The sequence below is a fragment of the Populus alba genome, chromosome 6 (assembly GCF_005239225.2).
Source record: "Populus alba chromosome 6, ASM523922v2, whole genome shotgun sequence".
NCBI lineage: Eukaryota > Viridiplantae > Streptophyta > Magnoliopsida > Malpighiales > Salicaceae > Populus > Populus alba.
In genome coordinates, this window is record NC_133289.1 from 525,095 (window position 1) to 540,616 (window position 15,522).

The following is a 15,522-nucleotide window of genomic DNA, read 5'->3' on the forward strand; positions in this document are numbered from 1 at the left end:
TCTACGAGCATATCAGAAGTCCTTGAAGTTGATTGCTTTTAACCTAACTCTATACAAAAAACAGGTTAAAATATTACGAGGTTCTGATTTAATTTGTCGCCGAGTATAGATCACTATTATGCAAGCTGATCGGGGAGATTATTCACACGATATGTATTGAGATAACTGATCCAGATATCTGGCATTGCTTCTCTCCGTTTTTTCAGGAAGCCAATAGAAAAAAAGATGAATAAAATTTCAGCAAAAGATAATTGCAAAACACCAATTATATGGTACAGATTTATTAGAGAGTAATTAATAGGGAAATATCATCATCCATTGGTATTATTATTGAAATTAATTTATCTAGGCAGCGAATAGTTATGATGAAATAAAGGGAAAAGAACAAAGAAAAAAACCTCTGCTAAGAGGACCTAATATAATGTTGCAGCAGAAGAACTAGCTCATCAAATTGTCAATAAAATGACCAAATGAAGTGTGTGAAGATCCACTTTCCATCAAGGCTTTCTTGCTCTTTTCACTCATCTCTCTCACCTTTCTCTTTATTTCGCTATTACTCTGCATCAAACTGTTTATACCTCTTTCTATCTCCTCAGCAGTCACCATTTTAACTTCATCATCACTCAAAAAATCCTTCCTATAATCAAAAGAGTTGTCTGAAGTCTGTATGTGATGACAATACACCTTTTTATTTCGTTGTGAATATTTCTTTTCATGAAAAAGTCTACAATTCTTGCTCTTCGGTGACCTCAAAGTGCATGCCAAACCATTTACGAAACAATGACTAACCAGCGATTTCTTTTTATATTGATCTAAATGGGAGAAGAGCACCCTTGTAGAATATAATGTTTATTTTATCTAAAATCTTTTCAAAATTATTCCAGCAATTATATTTTTTCCCTTCTTTTTATAACGATGAGTGACCCTAACATGCATCTTTCAGCTGCAGATTAAATATATAATTCTCTAGATAAGCAACTCTTAATTCAGAAAAGTATTTTTATGTTGTGTTTAGTCAGTATCAAGACAGAAGAAATAACTACGAAAAATCAAAATTTGAAGCTTCCTTTGGCTGCAACAACAACATGAGCAGTTTCATTGTCACTTCTTGATCAAATACAGACACAGCAGATCACAGGATGCTGCTGGTAGACAAACAGATCAAAAATATTTCGAGAAACGTGTGAATGAATACAATATCCCTGTCCTCATACCTTCTCTAGTCTAACAGTAGTGCTGCATCATTGTTTGACATTTGAACATATCAGAAGTACTTGAGTTGATTTTTTTAACCTAAATCTATATTAAAAATAGGTTAAAATAGCGTGTTTGGTAGTGTGGTAACGGTTGCTTTTTAAATAACTTTTTGTGCCGAAATGAATGTAAATGATGTTTTTTTATTTTTTAAAAATTATTTTTGACATCAGTACATCAAAAAGATTCAAAAAGTACAAACCACACTCAATTTTAGCAAAAAAATAAATAAATAAAATTTCAATGGAACGCGGTTTGCACCGCGTTCCCAAACGTATCCACTTTCGATCAAGACATCAGGGCTTCCGATTTAGCATGTGATAATGCGTTGCAAAGAGAGTTTTTCAATTAAAAAATGAATTTTTTTCTTTTATATTAACACATCAAAATCACATTATCTAATAAAATGTTTGTTTTCTTTTGTCTTGTGGGCTTGCTCATTGGTGAAAATCTATGCTCATCGATAAAATTCATGTAGTGTTTGTTTTTGTGATATAACGTAGCTATTTACAAAATGCCACAATTGCTTATATAGGAAATTGAGAGTAAGGAAAATAAAAGTGGGAGTTCTCCGACATTCAAAGGTTATACACAATTAAAACTTGTTCTTTACTTATTAATATAATTGTAAATTTAGGGATTAGAACTTTTAAAGCTTAGATCTGGCTAAAATTAGCTAGCTCTTCAGAATAAATTACGCACTAAGAAATTCTTACTTTGCCGTAATATAATCCCAATTCATCAAGCTGTTTGTATTTTTTTATGAAAATAAGATTGAGACTTCAAGTCATCTTCTCTTTCATTGTAGACTATTGTGGAAATTATAGATAAAATTCTTGGATTTGTGGGATGTTAGTGGTTGCCTTCCTTGCCATGTGGATGTTCTATTACATTAATGGCCTAATCTAGTGTTTTTTTTTTTAAAGAAGCTGTTATTATTAAGTAAGGCATAATTGTGTTATGCAGTCATTACACATAAAAGAAGTTTGCTGACTTAGCTAGCGAACCTACATAACATAATGCCTAGATCAATAAAATCGTTCCACCATCTGTTCCCTGCATAGGAGCCAAAACAATGCCCCAAACACCATAATCTGTATTGGTTTAAACAAAGTACCGATAAATTATCTATGAGGGTCATAGCCAAGCCACAAAATCAGATATTCTGTGCACTCCTTGTTTAGCGAGATGATCTGCCATGTGATTGCTTTCCCAGTAAGAATGAGTGTAGGTGATTGAACCAAAACATGAAGCTAGCCTTGAGCTGAAGAGAAGAGATTATGATGAATCCAAGGCCTATTATAAGAATTATTCATCCAGCTAATGACATTGGCAGAATCAGATTCAATAATAATATGTTTATGATGTAGGAAGCAGTTAGAGGCTGATAATTTGATAGCTTTGACTACTGCTCTTAGCTCAGCTATATTGGAGTCCAAGATCCTAATCGGCATAGAAAAATTACCTAAAAGTATTCCATGATGATTCCGCAAAACACCACCTATTTTGGAGGGGCCAAGTTTTCCGATAGAGGATCCATCAACATTCCATTTGAAGCTATTCGTCATAGGGGGAGACAACATAATACCAATCCTCAACTTTTGAGAATTAGTCCACCGAATAAGACCTTCGGCAGATCGTAGCAAATCTGAGAAGGAGTAGGGAAAATCCGATTCTATAGCCTTTATCCATAAGCAAAGCCGAGTAACAATAAGGAAGAATAAAGTATCATAGTCTGGGATCTTCTGCTTAAATATCACATCATTGCGTAGAAGCCACATAGACCATGTTTCAGAAAAGAACAACATCACCAATACTTTTTTTTGGAAGTTGCCATAAACCAAAGAGTCCCACTGAGAGAAGAGATTTGCCAAGTTCCTTGGACAACACCAAGCTAAGCCCCACCAATGGATGATTTTGGACCAAATGAGCCAGTGCTTGTAGCAATGAATAAAAAGGTGGTCGACCATTTCTTCCTCAACCAGGCAGATCGGACAATTTACAGCTGAGGTATCCAGTATGCCTCTTTTAACTAACATGCTGCGGGTGTTGATTTTGTTGATGATGACCATCCAACAAAAAACCTCTACTTTAGGTGGGACGAGACCTCTCCAAATCCCCTTGAAGGAGAAGACATTGTTCAATGGAGAACTAGGAGTTAAAAGCCTACAGAGAGATTTAACCAAGTATCTTCCTGTGTTACTGGCTTTCCAGACAAGCCTATCCTCTGCTTCTTTGTCCAATTGCATTCTTGACAGAATAACATACATTTGAGCAAGAAGTCCAGTATTCCAGCCTCTCAAATCTCTGTTCCAGGAGAAAACCCAGCACCATGCATGACCATCCCACATTCCCATCTTTTCTAGGCTGGCGTCTTTATTGTTGGACAACTGAAATAGTGTAGGGAACTTCTCTGCCAATCTGCCATTGTCTGTCCAGTCATCAAGCCAAAACTTAATCCTTTTCCCATTGCCAACTAGCATCATAGTGTTATTAGTCACAATATTCCGCAATCTAGTATCTTTGCCACAGTAATTAACAAGCCGAGACCATGTGCTTCCAGCACTTATGATATGATCCTGCAGTATAAGACTGTGGTATTTAGGATTGTAAATGCTTGTAATCACATCCTTCCACATGCTCGACTCCTCAGAGCCATACCTCCATAGCCATTTGAATAATAAAGCTTTATTTTTGTTTCGCAGAGATCCAATTCCAAGTCCACCAGCACTCTTTGGCAACGACACAGTTGGCCAGCCAACATTGCATATAGACTTGCCTTCCTCTTTTTCGGACCACAAAAAGCATTTAAACTTCTTTTCAATTGCTGTTGATACCGTCACAGGCATAGGGAACAAAAGAGAGAAAGTAGATGGGCAAGTTGCTAAGAACCGATTTAATTAAGCATAACCTCCCCTTATCGATAAGAGCTTCCCTTTCCATGCAGCTAGCCTAGAGCTAATATTTTGAATGATAGGATTCCACATCAGAAGTCTGCAAGAATTTGCACCAATGAGGAGGCCAAGATATTTGAAAGGGAGGTGCCCTTGCTTACATCTTAGTGTCTGTGCAGTGTAGTCACACACGTGATCTTCTATACCCACACTAAAGATACTGCTTTTGGAGAAGTTAACTTTCAAGCCCGACATGAGCTCAAAGCACAATAGTATGCGCTTAACATTCTACATGCTTTCTAAGGAGGCTGAACTGAAAATGAGTGTGTCGTTTGCAAATTGTAGATGAGATAAAGGAAAACCAGCCTGCCCGATGCTCACTCCCTCAATTAGCCCCAGATCACACCGTCGCTGTATCATGCAGCTCAACCCCTGCACCGCAATGTTGAAGAGAAAAGGAGAAAGAGGGTCTCCTTGACGTAGCCCTTTTTCTAAACTGAATTCCTTCGTGGGGGAGTCGTTTACCAGCACAGACATCTTGGCTGTTGATAGACATTACATAATCCAGCCTCGCCATCGACTTCCAAACCCCATACTGGCCATGACTTCATTCACATAGTCCCATAACACTCCATCAAATGCTTTGTGGAAGTCTAGTTTAAAGAGATATCCTTTACCCTTTTTCTTCTTCATGAAGTTAATTGCCTCGTTGGTAATCAGCACACTATCCAGAATTTACCTTCCTTTGATGAAAGCATTTTGGTGGTCACTGATGACTTTAGGCAGAACTCGTTTCACTCTGGATGCTAGCAGTTTTGAGATAATTTTGTAGAGGCTGCCTACCAAACTGATAGGCCTAAAATCCTGCAGCTTATTGGCTCCTTTTACCTATGGGATAAGGGTGACAAAAGAGCTGTTGATGCTTGGAGGAAGAATATTAGTCCGATAGAATTCATCCATCATTTGAACAATGTCCCCGCCAATGATATTCCAAGCTTTCTTGATGATGAAGAAGTTGATACCATTGGGACCTGGTGCTTTGTTGCCTTCACAATCCCACACAGCAGTTTTGACCTCATCAGCAGAGAATGGCAGTTCTAAAGTAGTCGAGGACGAGGGCTGAAGCTTTAGGAAATTCAGATTATTGCAGGAGGCTCTAGGTCTATTTGTAAAAGAGTACAGTTTGCTGAAGAAATTAAATACAACCATCTTCACATCACCGGGTTTCATCAAAGTCGCTCCTTCAACATCCAGAGAAAAGATCTGATTCTTTTTCTTGCGTGTTGTAGCAGATAAATGGAAGAAGCGGGTGTTCCTATTTCCAAGTTTACACCACTGCACTCTTGACTTTTGATGCCATGCAGACTCTTGCATTCTGTATAACGTTCTAAGACTGGTAGAGATTATGTTGCTTTGGGATAATTCATCAGCTGATAAGTCTCTGCTCTCTCTTTGAGAATCTAGGACGTCTGCTTCAATTTCTAGAGCTGAGATCTTGCTGGAAGTGTTGCCCATAACATCTCTGCTCCATTTCTTACATCTATCTTTTAATAACTTTAAGGCTACAACCATACTTTGTTTGCCAGAGCTTGCATTTGAGGCTGTATTCCAGTAGCGCTGAACCATCTTCACAAAGTCAGAGTTTAGCCACCAGCAATTCATCATTTGAACAGGCTTTGGTTCCCAGTTTGTAGAGTCTACCAACATATGTAATGGTCTGTGATCTGAAAAATTCTTCGGGAGTTCATACAGAGTAGATGATGGAAGATGCTGCAACCAATCGCCCGTCACAAACATTCTATCAATACGACTCACAGCATTTCCTCTAGACCACGTAAACTTCTTCCCATTTAAGGGAAGTTCAACCAGACCACAGCTGTCAATACACATCTTGAAACTTAGCATGGATGATGAGATTTTAGAGCTACCTTTCCTATCTGATGGGGAGAGAGTTTCATTAAAGTCCCCTGCAAGACACCATGGTTTGATAATGCTGTTTTTAAAAGACACAAGATAATCCCAGACCTCCTTCTTTAATAAACCATCATTTGGGGCGTAAACCAAAGAGACCATACATTCCAAATTGTACCGAGACAGCACCCCTTCAATATTTAGAATACGACCATTCATAGCCACTGAACAATTAGAAACACAAAAAGATGCTGGATTCCATATGCAGAGAATACCCCCGAAAAGGCCTAGAGAAGGCACTGCATACCAGTCCCTAGAATGTCTACCCCAGATTGAGTTGATAGTGCAATCATCAATATATTCAAGTTTTGTCTCCAAAATACCCAAAATATCTAGATTAAAATTTCTAACTAGAGACCTTGCACAACTTTTCTTGTCTCTACCTCCTATACCACAGGAATTCCAAATAATAATACTACTCATCAAAAGGAATAATAACCATACCTTGGACAAGAACTGAATAGTGAGCTCACTATTTCTTCCTTCTAATCCACTCCTCTTGCTCTTTTTCAATAAAACCTTGTAGTGTCTATGTCATGAGATGGTTGTCCTCATGACTTTGTAATATTGCTTTTCCCACCACCTAGCAAGAGTTCGCTTCATCCCTGGGGTCAGGATGTATAGTCTCAGGTGTTTGTTTATTAGATGATGAGGAAAAAAGAACTTGCACATTGGTTGCGTCATCCTCTCTAGCTAGGTCCCCTTCAGATCGAATAATAGCATTTCTATTCATGATTCCATTATCAGATACTGAATACTCAGTGATTCCCATCTCAGCTTGTTTAGAGCTTCGATTTTCCATTTTGCGCGATTTTCTTCTTTTGAAGGATGATGATTTACGAGACAACTTTCTTGCCTTATTGCATTGGGATCTCCTATTCTGTAATTTCAAATCACATAGTTCGATTGGATCTGTAATGGAAGTAATAAAATTGGCAAAAGATGGCCCACTGCTTGGGAAAACATTTGATATCTGGCCCATATTGGATGGCTTCTGGATTTTATCTTGGCCCGTCATTGTCAAATCTTCGCTAATGTAACCGGTTTGCTGGTCCAACACATCTTTCTTGAAAAAACATCCTGTTTGCTGCACAGTTGTCTCTATGCACTCAGCTGTAGCCACCCCAACGTAGTCATAAGGAACCAAAGCCAAACGGTTACTATCATCGTACATACAATCGTCTGATAAAGCTGCATGTCTACAGACCTCCGTGATTTCTGGATATAGGTACTCTGATGATATGGCAGATGTGAGAGATCTGCTGTCAACCTGGTTCTGGTTATCCCACGCACATAAGAATTCAAACTCAGCATTTTGTCTTGTAGCCCTGGGAATTGATGCTGCCGGAATAATTTCCACTTTCACTTCCCCTGTTTCATCATCGGATAGCACAGATTCCGTGTAGAGAGAGACATCCATGGAGTGCTTGACTGTTGTGAGTGAGGGGATAAGATCACCCTTAATTTCTTGCAGGCTAACATCGACCTGCATTCCATCAAGCTCGAGAATCACTTGATCGTGCAAAGGTTCCAACTTTCTAGTATTAATGAGAACTTTGATACCGGAGATGGATCCCTGACTAACACATGTTGTATCATAGCCAACAATGCTTCCCCAACTCTGTAGGAGAATGTCAATGCAATTTTTGTTCCAGCCTTCCATTGGTAGGCCAAAAATTGCTATCCAAGCGAATCAATCATGAGCTCTAGTTCTTCCTTCCCATTGTCTGAGGTTAGTAAAAAGTGATTGTAATAAAGACCCCTCATTTGTTTGTTCTTGTTGTACACTCAATCGATCCACAAAAGTGATGATCCCTTGGTTGGCACCTAAAAATCTAAAGCTCACTGCTTTATCAACGGTTTGTAATATTTTTTCCTCCATGGTTGCGACATCGATATTGGGCAATATATTCCCTACCATACTCCTATAAAGCCATTTATTATCTTCCTCTGTGGAGACATACTGCATCATTCTTCTTTCCGTACTGATCGGATGGGGTTTTTTGTTTGTGAGAACCTCAATAAATGATCTGTTATCTCGCAACGTAGACTTTGTGTTTTGACAGGCTTTAGGTTGGGTTTTGGCGATGTAGGGGGAGGTTTAATGGGGTGGTGTTTAGCTGGATTCACTCTCAGCTTATATGTATCAAACCAGATGGTGTTAGCTTGATCGCATAGATCAAATACCGGTACAGGGGATAAGATGTCCACAAAGCCAAAACATCTTCCAAGAACGGTCTTTTGTGTAGATATAAAGAGTTTGGTAACTCGACCAAGCTTGCAAAATGCCCTTTTTAGATCTTGGTATTCCACCCACGAGAGGAATCTTTCAAAAAAGAGTTTAGCTTGTTCTGGGTCATTGGAGTGATGATACAGGGTGTAGGGTCAGGTGCTTTGTAGATGGGAGCAGAGGATGTAGTAGGGACATATGCATGGTTCCTGTATGGGAGTTTTTGGGAGGTTAAGGTTGCTATGTTCAGGTGGGGGATGTGTTTGGTATGGTGATCTGATGGTTTTTTTGCCGTGAGGGCGACGGTGGGTTGAGCGAAACATACTATTTTAAACATATATATATGGCCTAATCTAGTGTTTGGAAAATTCTAATGTAGGGCTTGGTCTATGCTTTTTTGTTGTGTTAACTGGAATATAAGGCTTATGAAGAATAAGGTTATCTTCAATGATGGAACGTAACCTTATAAGAAAATTTCTCTTTAATTCTATATCATCTTTAAAACTGGTTGATGTCTGCAAATAAATTCTTAATGACTACTTAAACCCATTTACTTATGGGGCCTAAAGATATTATAAATTTGGTCTAGCAATACCAAATGAAAGCTTTAAGCCATGATACATTAGCTCTTTCAGTCTTGATGCCCTTTTTTTTATTTGTATTTGTTTGGCTTTTTATTTTTCTTTGAAAGCTTTAAGCGTGATACATTAGCTCTTTCAGTCGTGATACATTCCTTTGCCTCCCTATGCACATGTGAGGGGGAGAAGAAGAAGGCAATAAATCGGAGGTGCTGAAAAACAAAGCCACAACAATTGCTTCTATCCTTGCTGCCGTGCAATTGGAGTTTGTCTTCCAGTTCTTGTAAAAACTATCTGTTCTTCATCATCCAAGCTTTTGTGACGAACTCCAATTGCACCGGCAGCAAGGATAGAAGCAATTGCTAAAAGTCCTTGTGGTCATTTTCCCTTCACGGGGTTTGTGGTGATGGTGTCGGACATTGGGACTTTAATGGTGGATTGTCTTGCAATTCTTATTTATCTAGGTTGCACCCCAACAAGGCTCATCTAGAGGAGAGTGGGAAAGAGGAGAGGGAAGAGGTAGAGGCTCATGAGGGTTATATTCATGCTCATGCAACTCATGGCCATTCTCATGGTTCAGGGGATAGTTCTGGTTCTAGTCTATCTCAGCTTATTCTCCATCCGGTTATTACACCGATAATTGTTTCTCTTTTGTTACAAAGGAGAGGCTCAGACCTAAAATTTTTTAGAGGAGATGACATGAATGCTCTTGGAACTGTTATTCTTTTGTTTTCTTTATTTATAGATTTACTAAAGTTCTGTAGGTTTTGGAGTTGAGAATTGTGGTGCACTCTGTGATTACAGGAATTTCGTTAGGAGCTTCTGCAAGTCCCAAGACAATAAGACCTCTAGTGGCTGCTCTAAGCTTTCATCAATTGTTTGAGGGTATGGGAATTGGTGGATGCATTACTCAGGTAAAGGCATAGCTTTGTTTCTAACAATTTATCCTACCTATTTTTTTTATATAGTCTAAAATTGAAAATTTTCTCTAAATATATGTGTTAGTTGATACACTTGTTTTGATGTTTCTAGGCGAAATTCAAGACCAAAGATATAGTCTTTAATGAGAGCAGTCCTAATGCTCTTATTGTTGAAGGAATTCTTAATGCTGCGTCAGCTGGTATCCTAATCTACATGGCACTTGTGGATCTTCTGGCAGCTGATTTTATGCATCCAAAAGTGCAAAGTAATGGAGCCCTTCAATTTGGGGTTAATGTTTCTCTTCTTCTAGGAGTTTGTCGTATGTCTCTCCTTCCCTAATGGGCTTGAAGCTTTAGCTATCTAAAGTCCTTTTTCTCGTCTTTTTCTCCTGTTTTTTCTTGAAAATCTTGTACCGATATGATTGACTTAGCTTTGGCTTGATGAAGATAGAGAAAGTCCCTTTGCCTACCAGTTTCTTGGTGTTGTAAATGTCATCTCTTTCATTCGTTTCATTGTCTTGGATTAAAAAATTGGCCACTTTTGATAATCAAAAGAGTTGTACGGAGTCTGTATGTGATGACAATACACTGTTTTTTTTTTTTTTTTTCGCTGTGGCCCTTTATTTTCTTGAGAATCAAGTCTACATTTTTTTCTCTTCGGTGGCCTCAAACAGCATGCGTGACATAATGATATAAATGGGAGAAGACCACCCTTCAGTATAATAGAATGTTTATTTTATCTAAAATAATCACTGTGACTTAAATCTCTCCAAATTAGTCTAATCGATCCGAAGCTCAAAAAAATGAAAAATAAAGACTCTTGTATGAGCCACCTGCATGTGTTATTATCAAAGACTAGTCTGCCTAATAATGATTTTGATAAGATTGATGAGGTTTTTACACCGGGAACTCTCAAACGTGGATCGATATAAAACATGACCTGGGCTAGATCACTGAATTGATCAGCAAGGTCAGATCATGTTTTATAACAATGGTTTTTACTTGCCACTCAACAAACGAACCACCTGCATGCGTTGCTATCAAGACTAGGATCTTGCTCTCATCGGTAATTGTTCAGTGGTAGAAAATTTAGGCATCATATGTGCACGTCCATTTGGAAGAAACAGAACAAACATTCAAATCTATGTTTTAGCAGACATATTGGACTGCTTTGTTTAGATTTACCTGGCCAGGTCAAAATCTGAAGCTTCCTTGGGCTGCAATAACAACATCAGCACTTTTGTTGTCACTTTGTTGATCAAATACAGACACAGCAGATCACAGGATGCTTCTGGTAGACAAACAGATCAAAAGATTTCGAGAAACGTGTGAATGAATACAATATCCCTGTCCTCATACCTTTTCCTCTAGTCTAACAGTAGTAGTGCTGCATCATTGTTTGACATTTTCTACGAGCATATCAGAAGTCCTTGAAGTTGATTGCTTTTTAACCTAACTCTATACAAAAAACAGGTTTAAAATATTACGAGGTTCTGATTTAATTTGTCTCCGAGTATAGATCACTATTATGCAAGCTGATCGGGGAGATTATTCACACGATATGTATTGCGATAACTGATCCAGATGTCTGGCATTGCTTCTCTCCGTTTTTTCAAGAAGCCAATAGAAAAAAAGATGAATAAAATTTCAGCAAAAGATAATTGCAAAACATCCATTGGTATTATTATTGAAATTAATTTATCTAGGCAGCGAATAGTTATGATGAAATAAAGGGAAAAGAACAAAGAAAAAAAACCTCTGCTAAGAGGATCTAATATAATGTTGCAGCAGAAGAACTAGCTCATCAAATTGTCAATAAAATGACCAAATGAATTGTGTGAAGATCCACTTTCCATCAAGGCTTTCTTGCTCTTTTTCACTCATCTCTCTCACCTTTCTCTTTATTTCACTATTACTCTGCATCAAAAACTGTTTTATACCTCTTTCTATCTCCTCAGCAGTCACCATTTTAACTTCATCATCACTCAAAAAATCCTTCCTATAATCTAATTTAATTTCCACTCCTAAACCTAACTCAACCACCATTTGAAAGGCATTTAACTGTTGCTCCCCATCTATTGGCCAGGCAGCAATTGGCACACCAAACCATAGGCTTTCTAGTATAGAATTCCATCCACAATGCGATACAAATCCTCCAACTGCTGGATGAGCCAAGATGTCTGTTTGTGGAGCCCATCCAATGATTTTTCCAACCATAGACGTTCGATCCAAGAATCCATCCGTCAATATTTCCTGTGGATTATCATAACCACTAGGGAATACAATCGTACCCTTTGGTGGAGCTCGACGTAGGGACCATAAAAATCGATGGCCACTATTCTAATGCCTTTGAAATCTCTTTCAATTGATCCTCGTCAAAGCTTCCCATGCTTCCAAAAACACAAGAACACCACTGATGATGGAGGTTGATCATCAAGCCACTTCTTGATCTCCTCTTTCTCGCGAGCCCTATCTAACCCTTTGTCACCTTCATCACGTTGGAGCTTCAAAATAGGCCCCACTGGGTATACCGGAAGGCTCAAGCCATCAAAAAATGAGCTCATTACATGGGATTCCAGCTCCAAGAAAGTGTTGACCACAATACCTTTCGTTTTGCTTATATTTTCTTGCAAAATTTAAGAAGCCAGGAACAACATCTTTGTTAAAGAAACATAGAAGGCAAAACCCTAGCAGGAATTGGTTTAGCAAAACTTGATATCACCAACTCAGTATCCGAATCTTTGAACTGGGTTGAGTCCACATTTTGCTCATCTTTCATGGTTTGCATAGAAAACAAGAGACTCAAAATAACCTACACCTGAAGTGAAGAACACATAGCTGCGCAGTCCAAAATCGTTGCCCACATCTACCATTGTTACACAGAACATATCAACCAGGAGACCGATGAGTCGAGGCGGCTTATCAGGGCTTGAGGTGGATGACTCAATGAGCTGAGCCAGAGCTTCTTTGACTAAAGGCTTGTACGTTTCCATGTAGAAAGCTAAAATGTCTTTTGCCTTCATATCTAAAGCTTGTTTCGAGAAGAGGGAGGTCAAGGAACTTGATATTTTAGAAATAGTTGACTCAGTGAGTGATTTGCAGTAGCTTGTGAATTTCTCGTCAAAGGGTAGCTTCATCAAGATGATTGTCACTACGAATCGTTCGTCTCGGTTGACAAGTAGCCGTGCCAACTCCACCGTTGATGTAACATGCCGATACCCGGTGAAGGTATAAAACACCAACTCTGATCTCTTCATTCAGAACAATAAATAGGACTATCAGTTGGATTCTTATTTGATTTCAATCCAAGATTGAATATAATTATGGTGATGTTTATAGAAAAACAAGCAAGAAGTTAATACATGTTTTGTCGCACCATCTATATTTTATCTAAATTCTTCAAAATTATCTTCATAGAATTGAAAAAAATAAATTAAATCTATTTTTTAAAAAAAAAAAAAAAAAACTCAAATGATTTATTTTTAAACTTGTCTAGTAACATGCTTGGTTCACAAATTGATTATGTTTAACCTAGATTGATCCATATCAATCAAAATGATATTATTTTTAATTTTTAAAAATTATTTTAATAATAAATTCCAGTTTTGATTATGGGTTACTCTGAAATGATTTTTTTTTTTATAAAAAAACCTGGCTCTTTTATGAGGATTTTTTTTTATGATGATTTAGATATTGAATCAAGCAGGACTAGATTTTGATAATTATAAGTAAATTCAGACAAGTATTTTGGGACAAACAAGAAATGATAGTAAGATTATCCCAAAAAAAAAAATGATGGTAAGATACATTTTTTTTTTAGCTTTATGGAGTATAACATGTCCATGCATACATGGAAAAAATAGAGCGTGAAAATGAATTACCTCCATTTCAGGTTTTGAAGTTCCACCTTGACAGTCTTCGGTTCCATTGCTCAATAGCACAAGAGATTTTAATTAGGGACCTTTTTGTTATGAATAAGGAGTAAAGTTTCACATATTTATAGTTAATGTTTTAATGTTAAATTTCATAAAAAAAACTCACATACTTATAGTTAATAGTTAATCTTAAACTTCATAAAAAAAAAACTCCACATACTATTTAAGATTTAATTTTAAACTGACTTATGAAATTAATTAAGCTTCAGTTATGATCCTTACCACATATATGAAAACATTGAGATTTTTAATTAGAGCTAAATTGTTAGTTTTTTCAAATCTATATTGATCCATCAAATTTATTAATCTTTGTTTATGTGAAAAATGGGTTAATTGTCTTCAATTAAAATATTCACTCATGTAATAACATCTTGTTTTCCAAGGTTATGTTATCAAGGAGGTTGGCTTACCTTTTTAATTTTTTGGATTCAAATTTTTAAAATAAATTTATTATCTTGAATTTATTAGACTACATGGTGTATTTTTAATATCATACGAGAAAAAAACTTAATTTTAATTGACATGTAAATTGATTTGAAAATAATTTTTTTATTATCAAATAAGAAACAAAAATTAAAGGTGAGTTGGCATAATTAAACCTAATGTTAAATCAAACAACTTAATTAATCTAACAATGAATATTCTAATTTCTTTCTAAAATAAGAGTTTCTTACATCTTTTTTTTCACAATGCAATTATCCATTTCTAGAGCCTTCAAAAATTATGGCAAGGAAATTGGAAGAAGCTTGTTTCAGAATCACAAAAACACACCACTCATGATGGAAGGCTAACCTTAAAAACTGGTTTAAAAAAATAAAGATCAAATCAAACCTTAGTAACCACTTAGATTCAAAACTGAAATGAAATCAAGCGTTCATCGTTGTAACAATTTTATAGGCCGTTACCAAAGGATTTAAAATTAATGGGCAAGAAGGCTAGTAAAAGTAAAGAAAACCGATTAGCCCTAACATCTATAGGCCAAATAGTGGCACCAGACAGAGCCCTCGGCTAGCTCATTGGGCCTCTCTTATGTTTTTCATCCCCGAATTCAAAGCCATAAACTGTTGCAATATGATAAATAAAAAAATGTTAGAAAGTAATTGTATTTCAACAACCATCACAATTTATATGCCTAATAGATGATCATCTAGCCATTCTACAAGGAAGGAATAATGGCCGAGCAAATATCTCTTCTTTTTTTTTTTTTTTTTGCATAATAATATATTAATTTGAAAATATTATCTTACCCAAGATCTATGAAAGTCCTAGCCCTAGCTAGCACGTGGAAGGGTATGTCCATACTATTTAATGAATTTATTTAATGCTATTCCTATCTATATAGTTCAAACTATGTGTGGCTTGAAAAAAATATAAAAATAATGTTTTTTCAAGTCAAATACAATTTAAAACATGACATTATCATGCATGTAGATAAACATACACTTATACCAAGTTTCCATTGCTCATTAGCACAAGAGATTTTAATTAGGGGACCTCTTTGTTATGAATATGGGGTAAAGTTCCACATACTTATTGTTAATGTGTTTAATCTTAAACTTCATAAAAAAAAAAAACTCATACTATTTAAGATTTAATTTTAAACTGACTTATATGATTAATTAATCTTCATTTATGATCTTTACCATGTATATGGAAACATTGAGATTTTTAGTTAGATTTAAATTGTTAGTTTTTCAAATTTTATATTGATCCATCAAATTTATTAATCTTTGTATATGT

The 15,522-nt window shown here is 36.6% G+C and overlaps 2 pseudogenes; one reads left to right on the forward strand and one right to left on the reverse strand.

The window, feature by feature from the left end:
* Positions 1-438: 438 nt before the first annotated feature.
* Positions 439-13,104, reverse strand: LOC118058491 (anthocyanidin 3-O-glucosyltransferase 2-like; annotated as a pseudogene).
* On the forward strand, positions 9,334-10,196 carry LOC118058483 (zinc transporter 8-like; annotated as a pseudogene).
* Positions 13,105-15,522: the final 2,418 nt, after the last annotated feature.